The following is a 20,627-nucleotide window of genomic DNA, read 5'->3' as shown; positions in this document are numbered from 1 at the left end:
ACTTTGCGCCCCACCCAAGGTTTCCGTGCGGTTCCCGGTAGTTCCCGGAGGTTTTTGTCAGTCTCCCTACCTGCTTCCACTACCTGCAACCTCCGGCAACCACCTGCAACCTCCGGGAATCGCACGGAAACCTTGGGTGGGGCGCAAAGTCTCCAGAGGTTTCCGTTCAGGTTTCCTAAGTGAGACAGGGGCATAACTCTCTTTTAAATCCATCCAGTGATTTGGCCTCCACTGCCCTGTGTTGCAGGGAATTCCACAAATTCACAACTCTCTGTGTGAAAACGTTTTTTCTCACCTCAGTCATAAATGGCCACCTCTTTATTCTAAGACTGTGGCCCCTGGTTCTGGACTTGCCCAACATTGGGAACATTTTTCCTGCATCTAGCTTGTCCAGTCCTTTTATAATTTTATATGTTTCTATAAGATACCCCCTCATCCTTCTAAACTCTATTGAATACATGCCCAGTCTTTTCAATCTTTCCTCATATGACAGTCCCGCCATCCCAGCGATCAATCTTGTGAACCTACGCTGCACTGCCTCAATCACAAGGATGTCCTTCCTCAAATTAGAAGACCAAAACTGTACGCAATACTCCAGATGTGATCTTACCAGAGCCCCACACAACTGCAGAAGAACCTCTCTACTCCTATACTGAAATCCTCTTGTTATGAAGGCCAATATTCCATTAGCTTTCTTCACTGCCTGCTGTACCTGCACGCCAACTTTCAGTGACCTGTGTTTATAGAGCCAGACTTTTCTCTGTCTCATTGCTCAGACAACCAATGTTGAAACACAGATAGGGGACAAGTTTTGCATTGCACTGTTATTGAGGTCATTTGGGATTTTAATACTGGAAAATAAGGTGCCACGTATAACGAACACCTGCCAGGACATCGAGACTAATTTCCAGACAGGTTATGTCACTTTAATCCAGGTTAAACAAATTTAGCATCTTTGTGAAGATGTTTTTGATCCAGTGTTCTTCTGGCAGGGTTGAACAATGCCAATGAAATGGCAGCTGATACATTATGGAAATGCTGCTGGATTCTATCCCTGTGATGGACTTGGTGACATTAATTCTCTGTGTGCTGTTTCCATGGATGTCTGGACAATTGTATCAGGAAGTTGAGCATGGAAAGACCAATTATATTTAATAATCCCACTCCCTTTGAGGTATTCTGGCTTCCCTTATCTCATGTATGTAAAATGGAGGGGGGGTAGGTGAGGGGGGTGTAGGGGAGGGGTCCCCATCTACACTAGTCCCACCTGCCTGCATTTGGCTCTTATCCCTCTAAACCTCTCCTTTCCATGCACGTCTAACTTTCTTAAAATATGTGATAGTCCCTGCCTCAACAACCTCATCTGACAATTTGTTCCATACACCCACCACCCTTTGTATGAAAAAATGACCTCTCAGATTCCTATTAAATCTTTCCCCCTTCACCTTAAACCTCCGTCCTCTGGTCCTGGATTCCCCTATAATTTGATCGGGTGTTTTGAGGAGGTGGGTGAGGTGATCGATGAGGAGATAGCGGTGGATGTTGTCTACATGGATTTTATGAAGGCATTTGATCAAGTTCCCCATGGTTGGCTGATCCAGAAGATTAAGATGCATGGAATTAAAAGTGACTTGGTCATATGGATTAGAACTGGCTTACTGTTAGAAGACAGAGAGCTATGGTGAAAGGACCATGTTCAGGCTGGAGCTCTGTGACTGGTGGAGGTCTGTAGGGATCTGTGCTGGCACTTCTGCAGTTTGTGATATATGTAAATGATTTGGACATAAGTGTAGATGGGCTGGTTGGTATGTTTGAGGGAGACATTATGCAGCCCATCTACAGGTGCTGCTGCCATACATTTAAGCAGCCCTATTACAAGGCGCTGCTGGCGCGGCCTAGATCAATAGGCCGTTTATTGTGCAGAAACTACAGAGGGCTATAATAAAGGTACAAGAGTGGTCATATAAATGGGGATTCAAATTTTCTGTGGAAAAGACAAAGATAATGTTTTTTACTAGGAAGAAAATTGGTAGTGAGGTTAAACTAAAATTATATAACCAGGAATTGGAGAGAGTAAAATACTATAAATGTTTAGGTTTATGGTTTGATGAGAGGATTACATGGATGGTTCATATTCAGAAAGTAGTGGACAAATGTAAGAAGATACTTAATGTAATGAGATGTTTAGTTGGATGTGATTGGGGGGCAGGTAGAACAGCTTTGAAGGCTATATACACTGGGTTAATTAGATCTGTGTTAGATTATGGTTGTGTGGTGTATGGGTCCGCATCAAGTACTTCTCTTAAGAAAATAGACAACATTCAATATCAGGCATTGAGAATATGTACAGGTGCAATAAAAACAACAACAACAACAGCAGCATTACAGGTTGAAATGGGGGAGATGCCTCTAGAGATGAGAAGGATACAGCTTTCATTGAATTACTGGATTAACATACAGGGCCACAGTCAAGAACACCCAGCACAAGTTACTGTCAAACCATGCTGGGAAAAGGAGAGAAGGGAAACAAAAAGTTTTGGATGGACAGTGACCCAGAGAGCATTACAAATCAGCATAGCACAATTAAATGTGGTTCCAACGGTTCCATTACCTTCAATTCCACCTTGGATACTTCCAGATGCAACAGTAGACTTTACAATATTAGAACAGAAAAACAAGGATAAACATCATATGTATAATTCAGTCATCATACAGGAATACATTGACAGATACTACAGTTTTGTCCAAACTTATACAGATGCATCAAAAGATTCAGTAGATAAAGTAGGAGTAGCATTTATTGTACCAGAATTTCACATCAAAGTAGGGAAGAGGATCAATAATGAGGTCTCAGTATACACAGGTGAAATGATTGCAATATTGTTAGCGGTACAGTGGGTCGAGGATACTAGGCCTTTAAGGACAGTTATTTGTTCAGATTCAAGTTTAGCAATAAAGAGTTTACAGCACAGCCATTCAGACAGTAGACCAGACATTTTGATTGAAATACAACAAACACTATTCAGAATTCAAATGATGGGGCTTAGTCTTATTTTTATGGGTACCAGCACACATTGGCATTAGAGGAAACGAAATGGCAGATAAGGTAGCAAAAGAGGTAACAAAAAGAAGTAAGATTGATTTAAGTATTAACATAGGTAAAACTGAAATCAAAGACATTATTAAGCAAAGACTGAAGGAAAGATGGCAAAAGCAATGGGAGGAAGAGTGGAAAGGACGGTGGTTCTACAGAGTCCAGAGGAAAGTGGGAGAAATGAGATGTGCAGGAAAAAACAGAAAAGAGGAGACAGTAATTTCAAGAATTAGATTTGGACACACTGGTCTGAACAGTACACTTTTTATAATAGGCAAGCATAATACAGGCAGATGTGAATACTGTGGGCAAGAAGAGACAATAGAGCATGTCATTGTACATTGTGAGAGGTATGAGGAGGAGAGAGGACGGATGAGTGAGCAGTTCAAAAAAGAAAGAGTACAATTTGATTTGGTAGATATTTTGCAAGGGAGTTCATATAAGTGCTATCAAATCCTGTTGCTTTTTCTTAGGGTAACCAATTTGTTCGGAAGGATATAGGTTATTAGTATATGTAATGGTGTTGTTTGATCCACACTCCATGCCAGTTGGTGGCGGTAATGCACCAAAAAAGTTGTTTGCCAACCGCCAAAAAAGACTACATAGAAGAAGTAGCAATAGGGCAATAGGCCGGCACTACCATAGACTTGACATCCCCATTAAGCAGCCCTGTTACACGGCGCTGCTGGCACGGGCTCTTGCATCTGCCCAACACTGCCATAGACTCAGCATCCCCTTTAATCAGCCCTGCTGCTGGCGCGGACTCTCCCATAGTCCCGCACTGACACAACTCCTGCTGTTAGAGTGTATCTAGCTTGAGCCTCCTCTCAATAGGGGTCCATCCTGGCCAACCTCCACGTTTTTCATTTTACCGGAAGGGAAACACTCCCGGCACCAGGGCGGACCACTTTGGTTGGGTTACCCCATATCTTGAGGACCTCTATCTAGGCACCGCATTGCTGGTGGATTTCCCCTCGCCCGGGAATCCCAGCACCCATATATATTACCGGAGGGAAAACCTTACCGGCACCAGGGCTGACCGTTCCGGTCCGTTTAACCCCTTTCCTGAGGATCCCTGCGGTCTGAGAGCCACATTACTACTGGATTCCCCTACCCGGGAATGCCAGCATCTATGCGTATATCGGGGGAAATACTCCGACACCCGGCATCTATATTATATCAGAGGGAAAACCCTCCCGACACCCGGTCTACTGGAGGTCCCCTCCCCGGGAACCCCAGCATTTATCTTTATTATCGGAGGGAAACCCTCCCGGCACCCGGTCTACTGGAGGTCCCCTCCCCGGGAACCCCAGCGTCTATGTGCCTATCAGAGGGAAACCCTCCCGGCACCCGGAGCGCCTGGAAGTCATTGACCACCTTGTCAGTGATTGAATTCACGAAAACAGACATACACAGCTACCCGCTTCCGCGGCGAGAACCGGGGTTTCCCCACAGCCCACAGCTGGTTCCCTCGTCGGCCCTCGCTGCATCCGGCAGGAAAACCCCTTCAACAAGAGGTTCCTGCAAGAGAACAAAACAGGTAAGAAATACAAACTTACCTGAAGTTTAAACTTACCGCGCTGGAGGAGCTTCTGCTGCTCCAACCGGCTGCCTGCACCTGTCTGACGTAATGACGCACGTGCGGCTGTGACTCCGAAGTAAAATCACAGTGTAACAGTATTCACCCAGTGATGATCAACACCACAATAAACACAAGGGTGATTGCAAAGCAACAGAATGGTGCAAGAATGTGGTGTAATGCAATGTAGTTCAAAACATTATTCATGTACATTACCCAAATGAGATTGAGTTAGGAGTAAGAAGACAGGAACTTTTCTCTATGTTATAATATAAGATAACCAATAATGTCCAAGGCAACTCAACAGCCAATTTCGCTGTGTAGGCAGAAACTGCTGATGCTGGTTCACATCAAATATAGACACAAAATGTCAGAGTAACTTAGCGGGTCAGGCAGCATCTTTAGATTAAATTCAGAGGGTGGTGAATCCTGTGGAATACTTTGCCACATAAGGCTGTGGAGGCCAAGTAAGTGGATATGTTTAAGGCCGAGATAGATAGATTTGCGATTAGTACAGGTGGCACGGCATTATGGGGAGGAGGCAGGAGAATGGGGTTAGGAGGGAGAGATAGATCAGCCAGAATGATGCCTACATTAAGGGGTACTAGCTGCAGGAAACATCACCCATTCCTTCTATCCAAAGATGCTGCCTGTTCTGCTGCATTACTCCAGCTCATTTTCCCTTGTTGACTATTGTACCGTATGACTATAAATGCCTGCAGTCCCAATGCAGACAAATCCTCCAGAATTCCTACAATCCCCAAAGTCACAAAGGCTGCAAAGTGTTGTGACTTTCAATAACTCCCTGATGTGAGAGTGAGAGGTAAAGTGTGAGAAGTGGCAGAGCCTAGGAAACTATGAGCTACTGTGGACTTAAACCTTGCAAAGTCAAAGGGCAGTTTGCAGGTACAGTCAAAGAAGTGAGTCTGGAGAGTTGGTCCTATATAAAACACGGATTCAAGGTAGATGTGTTTATAGAGCCAGACTTTTCTTTGTGTCATTGCTCAGACAACCAAAGTTGAAACACAGAGAGGGGACAAGTTTTGCATTGCACTGTTATTGAGGTCATTTGGAATTTTAATACTGGAAAATAAGATGCAACGTATAAGAAACACCTGCCAGGACATCGAGACTAATTTCCAGACTGATGAGGTCACTTTAATCCAGGTTAAACAAATTTAACACCTTTGTGAAGATGTTTTTGATCCAGTGTTCTTCTGGCAGGGTCAAACAATGCCAATGAAATGGCAGCTGATACATTATGGAAATGCTGCTGGATTCTATCCCTGTGATGGACTTGGTGACATTAACTCTCTGTGTGCTGATTCCATGGATGTCTGAACAATTGTATCAGGACGTTGAGCATGGAAAGACTGATTATATTTAATAATTCCACTCCCTTTGAGGTATTCTGGCTTCTATTATCTAATGTATGTAAATGAAAAATGCAGATGATGGAAATCTGAAATAAAAACTGAAAATACTGGGAACATCAGGCCGATCGGGAACATCTGTTGAAAATGAAAAGAAGTAAATGTTTCAGGTGAAAGATAGGATACAGAATAAGAAGCTTTTTCCACATATATAAAAAAATACTAGAGGGCATAGCTTTAAGATGAGAAAGATAAAGTTTAAAAGAGATGGGCGGGGCAAGTTTTTTACACAAGGTGCGGTGAGTGCCTGGAATGTGATGTATGCAGGGGTGATGGATGAGAATGATTTGATAGTGGTATTCTAGAGACTTTTTGATCAACTAACAGATATGCAGGGAATGGAAATATGGATTATGTGCAAGAGTTGGTCATAGTATCAGGTTCGGCACCTTAGCTTTAAAACAAGAGGGCTAGTATGGACATTGTGGGCCGAATAGATTCTTGGGCTGGCAGCTCAGTCGCTCAGGCCTGGTATGCTGGCTGCTCAGTCACTCAGGCCTGGTAGGCTGGCAGCTCAGTCACTCAGGCCTGACGGGTGGCAGCCCAGTCACTCAGGGCTGATTGGCTGGCAGCTCAGTCACTCAGGGCTGGTGGGCTGGCAGCTTAGTCACTCAGGCCTGACGGGTGGCAGCCCAGTCACTCAGGGCTGATTGGCTGGCAGCTCAGTCACTCAGGGCTGGTGGGCTGGCAGCTTAGTCACTCAGGACTGGCGGGCTGGCAGATCAGAAACTGCCAGAAATTCTGCCCAAAACAGGTGAGAGACTCTGAGAGAGAGAAGGGGGTGAAGGTGGAGAATCAATTTTATACATTTTTCATATTTTTCTACAGATCACAGCAATGAAGGAGTAAAGTCTATCCTGGCCTGGATCTCACAGGGAGCCTATGAAGGGAGGGAGAAAAATACTGGGGTGAGGTTTAATACAGGGGGAATACTTACTGATGGGCCGAAGGGACTCCTCCTGGGCTAGTACATGCCTGATGGGCCAAAGGGACTCAAAGAAAGTGGCATCTCAGTGAAAGGCAGTTTTTTTGGACTTTTCCTTGCCTGGCACGGGCCTTTTGGGCCAAAATGCTCCTCCTGGGCACATGGGGCATTTTGGGCAAAAGGGACTGGTTTCTGGGCTAATAGGGGCCCTGTGGGCTGAAATGAGTGGTTTCAGGTAGGCCAAAGGTGGGCTAGCAGTTCACTCACTCACTGCTGGTGGGCTGGCAGTTCACTCACTCACTCATTTCAAGCAGAGCGTAAGCCAGCAAATTCAATTTCATAGCATTTCAAGCAGAGCGCAGGCCAGCAAATTCAATTCCATAGCATTTCAAGCAGAGCGCAGGCCAGCAAAATCAATTTCATTGTATTTCAAGCAGACCCCAGGCCAGTAAATTCAATTTCATAGCATTTCAAGCAGAGCGCAGGCCAGCAAATTAAATTTAATTGCATTTCAAGCAGAGCACAGGCCAGAAAATTAAATTTCATAGCATTTCAAGCAGAGCGCAGGCCAGCAAATTAAATTTCATAGCATTTCAACCTCTTAACATATCATTTATTGTAAGTACATTGCAGACCACAGTTTAGTTGATTCACAGTTTAGAATCACAATCGTGGACTCTTCCTCATGATCTTCCAGAGTGACTGACTCACATCCAGGAAATCCGGGGTTTTATAGTCCTGCCCCCCCCCCCCGGAAGGAGCATTACCTTCATCGTGGTGAATGACAGGCGAGAGGGCAAATCAGCTCATCTCAAGGTTTTTTATTTTTCATCAATCGTAGAACTCTTCAGGGCTGCCTCAGCGGAGGAGGAATGTGAGTAAGATGGCCAAAAGTCATAGCGATATAGGGTAGCATTTTTTCTAAAATCAATATACAGCGCTGTCAGGAAGTGGTCAAGATGAGACTTTTAGTTATATAGATATAATTGAGAAGGAATTCATAACTCGTCAGTGCAAAAAGCTGCACACTAATTAACTAAGGTAATTAGAAAAAGTAACAGCTCCCTCTTGTGCTCAATAATAGATAGCTGTATATTACTCTATGGGAAGCTGTGGTAGCGCCGAGACTAGAATGGGAACGTTGAATTCTATTACGCCAATTACATGGGACGGGTAACCATTCGCCATGGGAATTTCAGTCTTTTAATCCGTGATAGAAACAGAAACATAGAAAATAGGTGCAGGAGGAGGCCATTCGGCCCTTCGAGCCAGCACTGCCATTCATTGTGATCGTGGCTGATCATCCCCTATCAATAAGCCGTGCCTGCCTTCTCCCCATATCCTTGACTCCACAAGCCCCTAGAGCTCTATATCTACGATCTACGAGGAGAGGACACTGGTGAATATGAGGTGAGTTTTGGATCAAGTTCAGGAGGTGAAACTCAGGCAAGAGTCCGATGGAGGTGAACGGTGAGTGAGACTGCCGCAGAGTTCCCGGGTTTCACCAGCTCCTGAACCCGCCTAATTAATGGGCGAGGGCGGATCCTATGCATTCCCCAGTTTACTGAACCCCACTGACTGCTAGTTTATTTCCTCTGGTAGACACACTTGCTGGAGCAACTCAGAGGGTCAACCAGCATCTCTGGAGAAAATGGATAGGTGACATTTTAGGTCCAGACCCTTCTTCAGTTTGAGAGTGAGGGGAGAGAGAAACTAAATATATATGTGTCTCTCAGTCTGAAGAAGGGACTCGACCCCAAATGTCACCTATTCCTTTTCTCCAGAGATGCTGCCTGTCCCGCTGAGTTACTCCAGCATTGTGCATCTACCAGAGGAAAGTAACTTTGTTTTTGGGACTTGTACGAACCAGTGTCCAGGATCACTGGACTTGATTTGGATGAGTCAGTACACTGTTCATTAAGTCTTAGCAGCCTCAATCACTGCCTGACCTCGAGCTGTCTCCCTACCCATCTCGGAGAATGAAGCACGACCCGTGGTACATTTTGGGGTCACGGTGAGGCGTATCCCTCTCTATACAGTGAGATCATTCCTCACTGCATTGCCAGCAACCTGTTGATTAATATCGATCCAACCAGCAACTCAGCTGTAACTGAAATGAACAGGCGGACATTTCCCATCCTTACGATAAATCGATGAGATGTGTTGTATTCCTCACTCTCAGGTTTATATCAATTCAACCTGGACACAATAAACAGCAAAAATAGACTGTATATAATCATTTATTTTCCTAATCTTTTGGTTTAGATTTCATAGGTGGGTGTGTCATGAATGGCAAGTTTACAAACAGAAACATTGTATTTTTATTTGTTTACTAGACCAACTGTACCTGTTGGGTCCTCCCCCCACACGGGAGGGGGCTTTAGGGGTGGGGGTTTTAGGGGGTGTTGGGGGTGTAGGGGAAGGTGGGTGGTGTAGTGTGGGGGATTGTAGGGGAGGGGGGTGTAGTGGAGGGTGGGGGGTGTAGGGGTAGTGGGATTGTAGGGAAGGGGGGTGTAGTGGAGAGGGTTGTTTAGGGGAGGGGTGTGTAGGTGGAGGGTGGGTGTAGGGGAGAGGGTGGTTTAGGGGGAGGTGAGGCGGGGTAGGTGAGTGGGGTGTAGGGGGAGAGTGGGGGTGTAGGGGTAGTGGATTGTAGGGAAGGGGGGTGGGGTAGGGGCAAGGGTGTTTAGGGGAGGGGTGGGGGGGTAGGTGAAGGGGTGAAGGGGAGGGGGTCCCCATCTACACTAGTCCCACCTGCCTTCATTGGCTCTAATCCCTCTAAACCTCTCCTTTCCATGCACGTCTAACTTTCTTAAAATATGTGATAGTCCCTGTCTCAACAACCTCATCTGACAATTTGTTCCATACACCCACCACCCTTGTATGAAAAAATGACCTCTCAGATTCCTATTAAATCTTTCCCCTTCACCTTAAACCTCCGTCCTCTGGTCCTGGATTCCCCTATAATTTGATCGGGTGTTTTGAGGAGGTGGGTGAGGTGATCGATGAGGAGATAGCGGTGGATGTTGTCTACATGGATTTTATGAAGGCATTTGATCAAGTCCCCCCATGGTTGGCTGATCCAGAAGATTAAGATGCATGGAATTAAAAGTGACTTGGTCATATGGATTAGTACTGGCTCACTGAGAGAAGACAGAGAGCGATGGTGAAAGGACCATGTTCAGGCTGGAGCTCTGTGACTGGTGGAGGTCTGTAGGGATCTGTGCTGGCACTTCTGCAGTTTGTGATATATGTAAATGATTTGGACATAAGTGTAGATGGGCTGGTTAGTCTGTTTGAAGATTATATTAATATTGCTGGAGCTATCTGTGAAAGATATTATAATACTGGTGAGGGGTCATGAAAGGATTGTTCGGACTTCCCCTCTCCCCCACTGGAAACACTTTTCTTACTTTAAACACCAGGTCACATCTTCTCATTTTATCTTTGAGCGAGGGTGTAAAATGGGCAATATCTGATCCACAGACTCTCTCCAATTGAAAAAATCAGGTCAGAAAGTGGGGAGATTGGAACTTCTCAGGTTAAAATTCCACCCTGGTCTATGATATTTCTCTGACAACCCTCTCCATCTCAGTTGGTGCATCGGCCTGTGTTGTGGACCTGATTCAAAGATGGGAAAGATCCCAGGCTGGGACTTGGATTTTGGTGGATGAAGAACACCACTCCACCACTCACCAACCGATGCCATTAATGACCATCCTCACTGCTGATTCCCACCTTCCCCAGAGCTCGCCGTCCAGCAACAGTTAACACACACGTCCATTTAATTGTCTGCTGCAGGGTCTCAGGCTTCCTCAGATCAGCACTCTGATGGGTAATTGATTCCATTTGCTCTGAACAAAACAAGATTTGCATAATATATAACCTGACCATTCTCAGCCAAGTTATTCAAAATCATCTTCATGAAACAGTATAAAAAGGTTTGAACTCAGGGCTCAGACAGTAGATCCAGCTGGAGGTGTGGAGAGTGACTGGGTGCATCCAACAGTGACCAGAGCGGAGCCCAAGATGCTGAGACTCTGTTTAACTCTCTCTGTCCTCCTGGGGCTGCAGGTTGCAGGAACAGGAGCAGATCACCGTGTGGGGGAAGCGTGCAAGAGCATGATTTGTCCTCCACTCACAAAACTCGTTGTTCATGATGTAAGTATCGTTGGAAAACTATAACCTGTGGAGGCGTTTGTAACCATTTATTTTCCGGGTGAGGGTGAGTACTGTATACTGTACATCTGATACGAATTCAACACGTCCTCTCAGGGGTTAGTTTACTTTAGCTTATTATTGTCATGTGTAGCGTTGTACAATGAAAGCATTTGTTTGTCTGCTATCCAACAAAGTAAAATACTTGACATGATTACAATCAAGCTTGTGGGCAGCACGGTGGCGCAGCGCTAGAGTTGCTGCCTTACAGCGTTTTCAATGCCAGAGACGTGGGTTCGATCCCGACAGCGGGTGCTGTTTGTACGAGTTTGAACGTTCTCCCCCGTGACCACATGGTTGTTTTTTTTCCGAGTTAATCAGTTTCCTCCCATACTCCAGACATGCAGGTTTGTAATTTAATTGGTATAAAATGTAAAGTGTCCCTAGTGTGTGTAGGATAGTGTTAATGTGCGGGGATCGCTGTCGGTGAGCTTGAAGGGCCTGTTTCCGCATTATATCTCTAAACTAAACTCAATTTGACAGAGGGTGCAGATACAAGATAAATGGTCTAACATTTAGTGCAAGATAAAGTCTGATTAAAGATAGTCCACAGTTCTCCAATGAGGTAGATGGGTGGTTAGGACCACACTCTAGCTCATGAGAGGTTGGTTCAGTTGCCTGATAACAGCTGGGAAGAAACTGTCCCTGAATCTGGAGGTGGTGCGTTTTCAAATATCTGTGCCTTTTGCCTGATGGGAGAGGGGAGAAGAGGGTGTGACCGGGGTGAGACTGGTCCTTGATGATGCTGCTGGCCTTGCCGAAGCAGCGTGAGGTGTAATGGAGTCAATGGAAGGGAGTTTGTGTGATGGTCTTTAGTACACTACCACCACCAACACCCTCCCTCTCCAGGAGATATGTACTCTGGGCTCTATCTACATCTCTCTAAAATTTCTCAATGTCTTGTATGGAGCTGTTCCCAAACCATGCTGTGATGCATCCCGATAAAATGCTTGCTACGTTACATCTGTAGAAGTCGGTGAGGGTTGTTGGGGACATGCCAAACCTCCTAAACCTTCTAAGGAAGTGGAGTGTTGGTGTGTTTTCTTGTCATAGCTTCAATGTCTCTGGCCAATAGAACATGGAGACTGTGGACTGATCGACACCCACGTCACGGGTCCCAACACACACGTTGCCCCTGAACTTCACCGCTGGGCCTTTGTCTCTTCTGTTTCCTTTCACCAGAGTTATGAAGAACTGTATCTCCCAGGACTGCAGTGGGTTTATACATTTATTAATGGAACAGATTTGAAGACTGCAACTGACATGGCCCTGGACAAGTTTTTTAAATTATTCACGGTTCAACAACGCTGCAGGTACAGTTAGATGTTTGTTCAAATGTTACAGCACAGAATGTATCTTTCTGGGGGGGAGGTGAGAAGATCCTCTTGTGACTGAGGCGGGGGCTCAGTGGGAGAGAACTCCACTGCATAGCAAAGACCTCCACCAATGTGCCATCCTGAACACTTTCCACGTACACTCTAATTGAGAATTGTTCTCTCCACAGATACGATTGTTCCCATCTCTGCTCCTTGGGAGGTTTCTGCCCCATTTGAAAATGGCATTATAAATCGGGAATATTCATTTCTCATGTCTCTGCCACTTGAAGTCCAAGAGTCCACCTGAAACCAAGTGACCCATCAGTTCATGTACATCGTTTGGATAAGATGTTTACTCAGGTGAGATTTTGTTGGTGTGTATCTGTTGAATAGTTTATTTGAATGTGGCTTCACAGATAGATAGATAGATATAGATAGATAGCTAGATAGATAGATAGATAGATAGATAGATAGATAGATAATAGATAGATAGCTAGAGCGGTCAAAAAGGCTATCGGCCATTAGCCTTCATCAATTAGGATATTGTTCGAAGTTGGGACGTCATGTTGCAGTTATATAAGATGTTGGTGAAGCCACATTTAGAGATTGTGTTCTGTTCTGGGCATCATGATATGGGAAAGATACTGCCAAGCTGGAAGGGTGCAGAGAAGATTCATGAGGATGTTGCCAGGACGTCCGAGTGCCTGAGCCAAAGGGTAAGTTGAGCGGGCAGGCTAGGACTCGAACCCTTGGATCGCAGGAGCTTGAGGGGTGATCTTACAAAGGTGTATAAAATCATTAGATACTGTTGGGTCACATGGGAAGCCTGGTCTCCCAATGCAACCCTTTCCCCAATGCATATTCCACCATGGTGTGGGGGATGGAGGGTGGTGTGGGGGAGGGAGGGTGATGTAGGGGAGGGAAGTGTGGGAGAAGGAGGGTGAGGAAGGGGGGGGGGTGAGGGAGGGGGTGGTGTGGGGGATGGGTGGCTGTGGGGGGGAGGGGGTAGTGGGGGTGTGGGGGAGGGGATGTGTGGGAGGAGGGGATGTGTGTGGGGGAGGGGGTGGTGGGGAGTAGTGGGGGGGGGAGGGGGTGTGGGGGAGGGGGGTGGGGGAGGGGGGGGTGTGGTGAGGTTGGAGTTGTGGGAGGGGGGCTGTGGGGGAGGGGGGGCGATCTGGGGGGGAGGGATGTGGGGGGATGGGCACCGGGGGGGTTCTTGGGGGGGGGAGGGGATGTGTGGGAGGGAAGGTGGGGGGGGAGGAAGTGGGTGCGGGGAGGGGAGGAGGGGAGGACTGGGGGGGGGGTGTGTTGTGGTGGGGATGCGGGGGGAGAAGAGGGGCGGGGGTGTGGAGGGTGTGTGTGAGCGGGGATGGACTCCACTAAGCGACACCGCCGCTGCACCACACAGCAACTTTCCCAACTCCACACAGCACTGCCCAACCACACAGCAACTTTCCCGACTTGCGGCCTCAATCAGCACTTGTTTATACCAAACCGCCTCCGGGCCTTTATTCTCCAGCGGGTGCCGGAAGGGGCGTTACCTTCATGGTGACTGACAGGTATTTTTTGATTTTTTAAACCTTTCATAACTTTTGTATAATTCCACCGATCGGAACAAATGTTGGTGGGTTGGAGTAGAGGTGGACCCACACATCCCTCCCCACACATCCCCTCCCCACACCCCATCCCCCACACATCCCATCCCCCACACAAATCCCCTCCCCCACACATCCATCCCCCACACATCCCCTCCCCCACACAGATTCTGGAGTAGTTCCTGAGGATTGGCGGGGTAGCAAAAGTAACCCCACTTTTAAGAAGGGAGGGAGAGAGAAAACGGGGAATTACAGACCAGTTAGTCTAACATCGGTAGTGGGGAACTGCTAGAGTCAGTTATTAAAGATGGGATAGCAGCACATTTGGAAAGTCGGTGAAATCATTGGACAAAGTCAGCATGGATTTACAAAAGGTAAATCATGTCTGACGAATCTTATAGAATTTTTCGAGGATGTTAACTAGTAGCGTGGATAGGGGAGAACCAGTGGATGTGGTGTATCTGGACTTCCAGAAGGCTTTCGACAAGGTCCCACATAAGAGATTAGTTTACAAACTTAAAGCACACGGCATTGGGGGTTCAGTATTGATGTGGATAGAGAACTGGCTGGCAAACAGGAAGCAAAGAGTAGGAGTAAACGGGTCCTTTTCACAATGGCAGGCAGTGACTAGTGGGTACCGCAAGGCTCAGTGCTGGGTCCCCAGCTATTTACATAATATTAATGATCTGGATGAGGGAATTGAAGGCAATATCTCCAGGTTTGCGGTTGACACTAAGCTGGGGGGCAATGTTAGCCTGTGAGGAGGATGCTAGGAGACTGCAAGGTGACTTGATAGGCTGGGTGAGTGGGCAATGTTTGGCAGATGCAGTATAATGTGGATAAATGTGAGGTTATCCATTTTGGTGGCAAAAACAGGAAGCAGACTATTATCTAAATGGGGCCGACTAGGAAAAGGGGAGATGCAGCGAGCCTGGTGTCATGGTACACCAGTCATTGAAAGTGGGCATGCAGGTGCAGCAGGCAGTGAGAAAGCGAATGGTATGTTAGCTTTCATAGCAAAAGGATTTGAGTATAGGAGCAGGGAGGTTCTACTGCAGTTGTACAGGGTCTTGGTGAGACCACACCTGGAGTATTGCGTACAGTTTTGGTCTCCAAATCTGAGGAAGGACATTATTGCCATAGAGGGAGTGCAGAGAAGGTTCACCAGACTGATTCCTGGGAGGTCAGGACTGTCTTATGAAGAAAGACTGGATAGACTTGGTTATACTCTCTAGAATTTAGGAGATTGAGAGGGGATCTTATAGAAACTTACAAATTCTTAAGGGGTTGGACATGGCTAGATGCAGGAAGATTGCTCCCGCTGTTGGGGAAGCCAGGACAAGGGGTCACAGCTTAAGGATAAGGGGGGAAATCCTTTAAAACCGGAGAGAGAAGAACTTTTTTCACACAGAGAGTGGTGAATCTCTGGAACTCTCTGCCACAGAGGGTAGTTCGAGGCCAGTTCATTGGCTATATTTAAGAGGGAGTTAGATGTGGCCCTTGTGGCTAAGGGGATCAGAGGGTATGGAGAGAAGGCAGGTACGGGATACTGAGTTGGGATGATCAGCCATGATCATATGAATGGCGGTGCAGGCTCGAAGGGCCGAATGGCCTACTCCTGCACCTAATTCTATGTTTCTATGTTCTATCCCCCCCCACACATCACCTCCCAAACACTACAACTCACACCACATACCTCCCCCCAACATCCCCTACCCCCACCTCCCCCTCCCCACCAAACCCACCCATCCACCACACCAACCCCTCACCGCAACCCCCCCATTCCTCACCTCCTTCTCCCCACACTTCCCTCCCCTACATCACCCTAAGGTGGCAATCAAATCCTAGCGATAAAGGGTACCGTTTTTAACAAATTAAAAAAAAAGCAAACGGATGTGGTCAAGATGAGATTTTACTAATAGTATAGATAGATGAGGTTGGGGTAACAGTTTCATCCGGAGGGTGGAGGTTATATGGAATGAGTTGCCAGAGGAAGAAGCTGAGGTCGGCAGCATCACAATGTTAGTAAGAATTTCATTGTTCTATCTGATAGAGATGACAATACAAAACACTTTTGACTCTGTCTCTTGAATTTTTTAAGAATCATTTTGGACAGGTGCTGGTGGATCGGTTTTAGATTGGTATGGCCAAATGCAGGCAGGGGGATTAGTCTAGATGGGGCATGTTGATCCACTCTGTATCACTCTGTGATCTGAGTCAGCAATTGGGAAAAGGGTTAAATCATTAATTTAACCGAGGAGCTATTCAAATTTTATTCCAAATTGTTCCAGAACATACCAGGAGGAACACTGAAGACTATGAGCGTCTCGCCAATGATTCAAGAATGACTGGAAAATGATCAGCGTTTCTTTTTACAGCAACCGGGTCTATCTGGGAAGGTTCAACAATCGTGGGCTATTTCAGATTGGGTTCAAAAAAAGTAAAACAGAAATTTTTCTCAGATGTTCGGTTACATTTGCAGATTTAAAACAGTGAGATGTGCTAAAATCGATTCTTTACCTTAACCAAACGGGGGCCTCTCCCAACCACTACAAGTCGGTGGGTATTTATAAGCAGAGAGATTCACAGATTCTTGATCAGTCGGGAGTCAGAGGTTATGGGGATAAGGCCAGGAGAATGGGGTTAGGAGGGAGAGATAGATCAGACATGATTTAATGGCGGAGTAGTTGGAAGGACTGAATTACCTAATTCTGCTATGAGGATTTATGAACACGAATAAATTGTGGAGAGTGTGATCCCTGGTGCTGTAGGAAAAGCAACTAATTGACTGGAGGCGTACTAGTGGGCCATTGCTCCTGTTAACACCAGTCCATTCTCAGCTGCTCTTGCGGCATTATAAAGCCGCTTTCTTAGATTATTGCCTGTGTTTTATTTTCCAACTGCTGGGAAGTATTCTCACTGTGAAATATAAGGGTGATGTATAACACCACACTGGGTCTGGGTCGATTCTTATCAGAAACTGAACTGGTCACTGATAAAATCTCCAGTCCCACAGTGACGCCTTGGCTCAGCACACAGTTGGGAGACGAACGATATGTTGCCCTTCACTGAAGAGAGGACAAACCACCTGCTCCTAATAAACGACTTTGATGCAAAACGATACTTCGGACCCGGAGTCAGATGAAATACAAGCCTGTCCTTAAAATACAGCTCAATTTTAGTCGCAGTTAATCAAACGGTAATTTAACAACAGTATGTTTAATAAACAAGGAACTGCAGATGCTGGTTTATTTAAATAACGGCACAAAGTGCTGGAGTAACTGGGTGGCCTCATCTCTGGAGTTGCAAATCGGGTCAGGCCATATTCATCTGAGTGTGGAAACGGGAGGGGGGAGGGAGGAGGGGGGGAGGGAAGCGTACTGTTGAACACTGGTGGGGACAGGGTTTGAGAGGCCGATTATTGGAACAGGCCAGAAATGAGGGGCAAACCAACTCGTTAGGCATGAGCCAAGGGATCGAAGAGTTGAGAATTGTAAGCAGTGGTTGTGCGTGGAGGGGGAGGGGAGAAAAGGTGATTCCAGATGGGGAACAGGAGGATACAACGGGTCAGCATCAGCTCTGGAGGTCATGATGGGCATTGATTCTGGTGGAACCATTCTTCAGGCAGTGAAATTCCCTACAGAAGCTTTCTAACGTGCTGATCCTCCACAATTTGTTCTTACTCAAGATTAAACATGCGCTTCCTTATTTCTTCAAAATTGCAACCTGGTAAATTCTTAGCTTGCGATTTAAAAACTTCTTTGGCTTTAGTCAAAAAAAATAAATAAACATTGCAAAACTAGAAAGAGAGAGTACTGGAGGGCATTAAAGCGGTAAAGTTTCTGCCTCCCGGGCCAGCCCAGATGGGCTTGGGTGTGTCTTCTAAGGAATTTGTAATTCTCCCTCTGGTATTAAATGGTCAATGATTCGATTAAGAATAACAGGTTTCCGAAGCCCCTGTATGAGGCAAATATATGTGTCCTGTTAATAAAAGACAAGTCAATGGCATGTTAGCATTCATAGCAAAAGGATTTGAGTATAAGAGCAGGGAGGTTCTACTGCAGTTGTACAGGGTCTTGGTGAGACCACACCTGGAGTATTGCGTACAGTTTTGGTCTCCTAATCTGAGGAAAGACATTCTTGCCATAGTGGGAGTACAGAGAAGGTTCACCAGACTGATTCCTGGGATGGCAGGACTTTCAGATAGGCTGTGGGCCGAGGAGCTTTATTCTACTGTTTCGTGACCCAAGTCACCAAACTACATGAAATGTTCACATATTGTGTAAAATAATTATATAAATCACCCCTGAAACTCGTCATGAACAAGACTTGCACATTTTTATTAAATTAGAGAAAAACCGAAAAGCACGTTTAACATTGAGTTGTCTGCCAGTTGGCCAATCACGCGCTTTGCTTCAGGCTAGCACACAAAATGGCTGAGGGGGCTTCACTGATGCCTGTTTTACTGGAGATTCCGATTTGTTGTTCTGTAGAATACATGTCGTGGAAACTTGCAGCAGGGTAATTGAATTTAGTGAGAAAAGCATTAAAAACGCTGAAGAATGTGCTGCTAAGTGGAAGAAAGCCTTGAAAGCAAAGTCGCTGCTGATGTGCTGGAACACAAAGAAGACAGCCAGGAATCAACTCTAACTGAAAGGTAAGATCTAAAATCGGAATTTATGAAAATCTATCTATATAATTAATTTAATTGCACCCTTTTATAATGTGAATAAATTCATTCATTCATTCATTCATTCATTCATTCATTCATTCATGAAGTTGAGGGCCTAAACTGTACAAGGTAAATTAAACATTTTCACTAATGCCAGCTTGTAGTAGAATAATAAGTCTTTAACAGCTAATCTCGGAGCTGCCTGCGATAACTTACCAGGGAAAAGTGCTCCGACCGCGGGGCCTAGGTACTTAATATAGTGAAACCACGGTCTCAATTAAGAAGCGGCCGATTCGCGAACGCGGAACCGCGGATCATCTCCGCGGGCGGGGGGGGGGGGAGGCTGTACATAGTGCCGTCTGTAGCGGCCGTTTCCAGCCCCCGACCACGGGAGAAAAGCGGAGGGATATTGATCGCACTTTATAGGCTTCCATTGCAGTGAGAAATGGTCAGAAATGATTGATGTTTCTGTAGAAATGAATTGGTGATATGTGAACTTGAACTAGTTTTTCTATATTTATTAATTGAAGTCCATGCAGACTTAATGACTATGAGATATTTTTTTCTGTAGCCTCTACTTAAACTTGAACTAACTTATCAATTGTAGTAAATTACAGTGTAAGTCTCATTGACATTAAATAGAGGTTGACACTTTATGAATGGTAGTCCATGCAGACCTAGGTACTATGAGATGTTTCTTTCTCTAGCTATTATGCACCCTCTGCTCCTGCACTTGAACTTGAAGTCTTATCTATGGCAGTGTAAGTCTCATTGACATTAAGAAAAGATTGACATTTTATGAATTGAAGTCCATGCAGACCTAAATAATATGAGAGGTTTTTATTCTGCAGCTTCTGCCCCTCCACTCTTCAGAGCTTGTCCACACAAAAGTGTTTTGTGTGGACATGCACTGTGCTTTAATGAACACTAATTTGATAATTTGCAGACTTGCCATCCCATCTACCTGGACATGCATACATGTTTAATTTCCTCATTGATATGTCGATATTGTCTTACATAATATAAAACATGAAAAGATGTAAAATACTCCCTGAGACATATTATCTTCTATTATTAGGAGGCAGCAGTGTATCCCGGGTTATCATGCAGAGTGCTATCGTCACTTCTGCAACATAACAACAATAAATCGAGCGATAGCAAAGTCTAGAAGGAAGAAAGGTAATGATAGGACTCAAACAACAAATCTTTTTACTTATGGTCATATGATGTTACTTTGAAATATGAAAAATATATTTGAGGATGTTGATTTATTTTACTTTTCATTCCATTTCTGTTTTCTTTTTCCTCGTTCAATTGAGTTCAAGACGCTGAAAAGCCTGAAGCAGGTGAATCACCTCAAGAGGCAGTTCCTGATGGTGAAGCAGATGAGCCGGCCCCAAAGAGACTGCTTCGATCCATGACAAGTCACAGTCAACAAACAGCAACTATCGAGCACACTGACCGCAGGCATGTCCTACCAGTGCATTGCATCATTTGTAAAGGTTCAAAGTACACAAAAGAAATAAATTGTGGAAAAAAATTATTATATAAAGTTTTATTTTAATGTGGATCGTTTCACTGTTTATTTGGTCAAATTATTTAAACAATGAGTGAATTACTTATGATAATGGCGTGCCGGTGAATGACTGCGACAATCCACCCACCGATCCACACATACATACATACGCACATCCACACACACACATCCATCCATACGCAAACTTCCATGCATGCAAACACACACATACATGCACACATAAATCCGCACACACACACACATCCATTCACACGCAGACAT

This window comes from Amblyraja radiata, chromosome 5 (genome assembly GCF_010909765.2).
Source record: "Amblyraja radiata isolate CabotCenter1 chromosome 5, sAmbRad1.1.pri, whole genome shotgun sequence".
NCBI classification, from domain to species: domain Eukaryota; kingdom Metazoa; phylum Chordata; class Chondrichthyes; order Rajiformes; family Rajidae; genus Amblyraja; species Amblyraja radiata.
Note: the sequence above shows the minus strand (reverse complement) of the source record.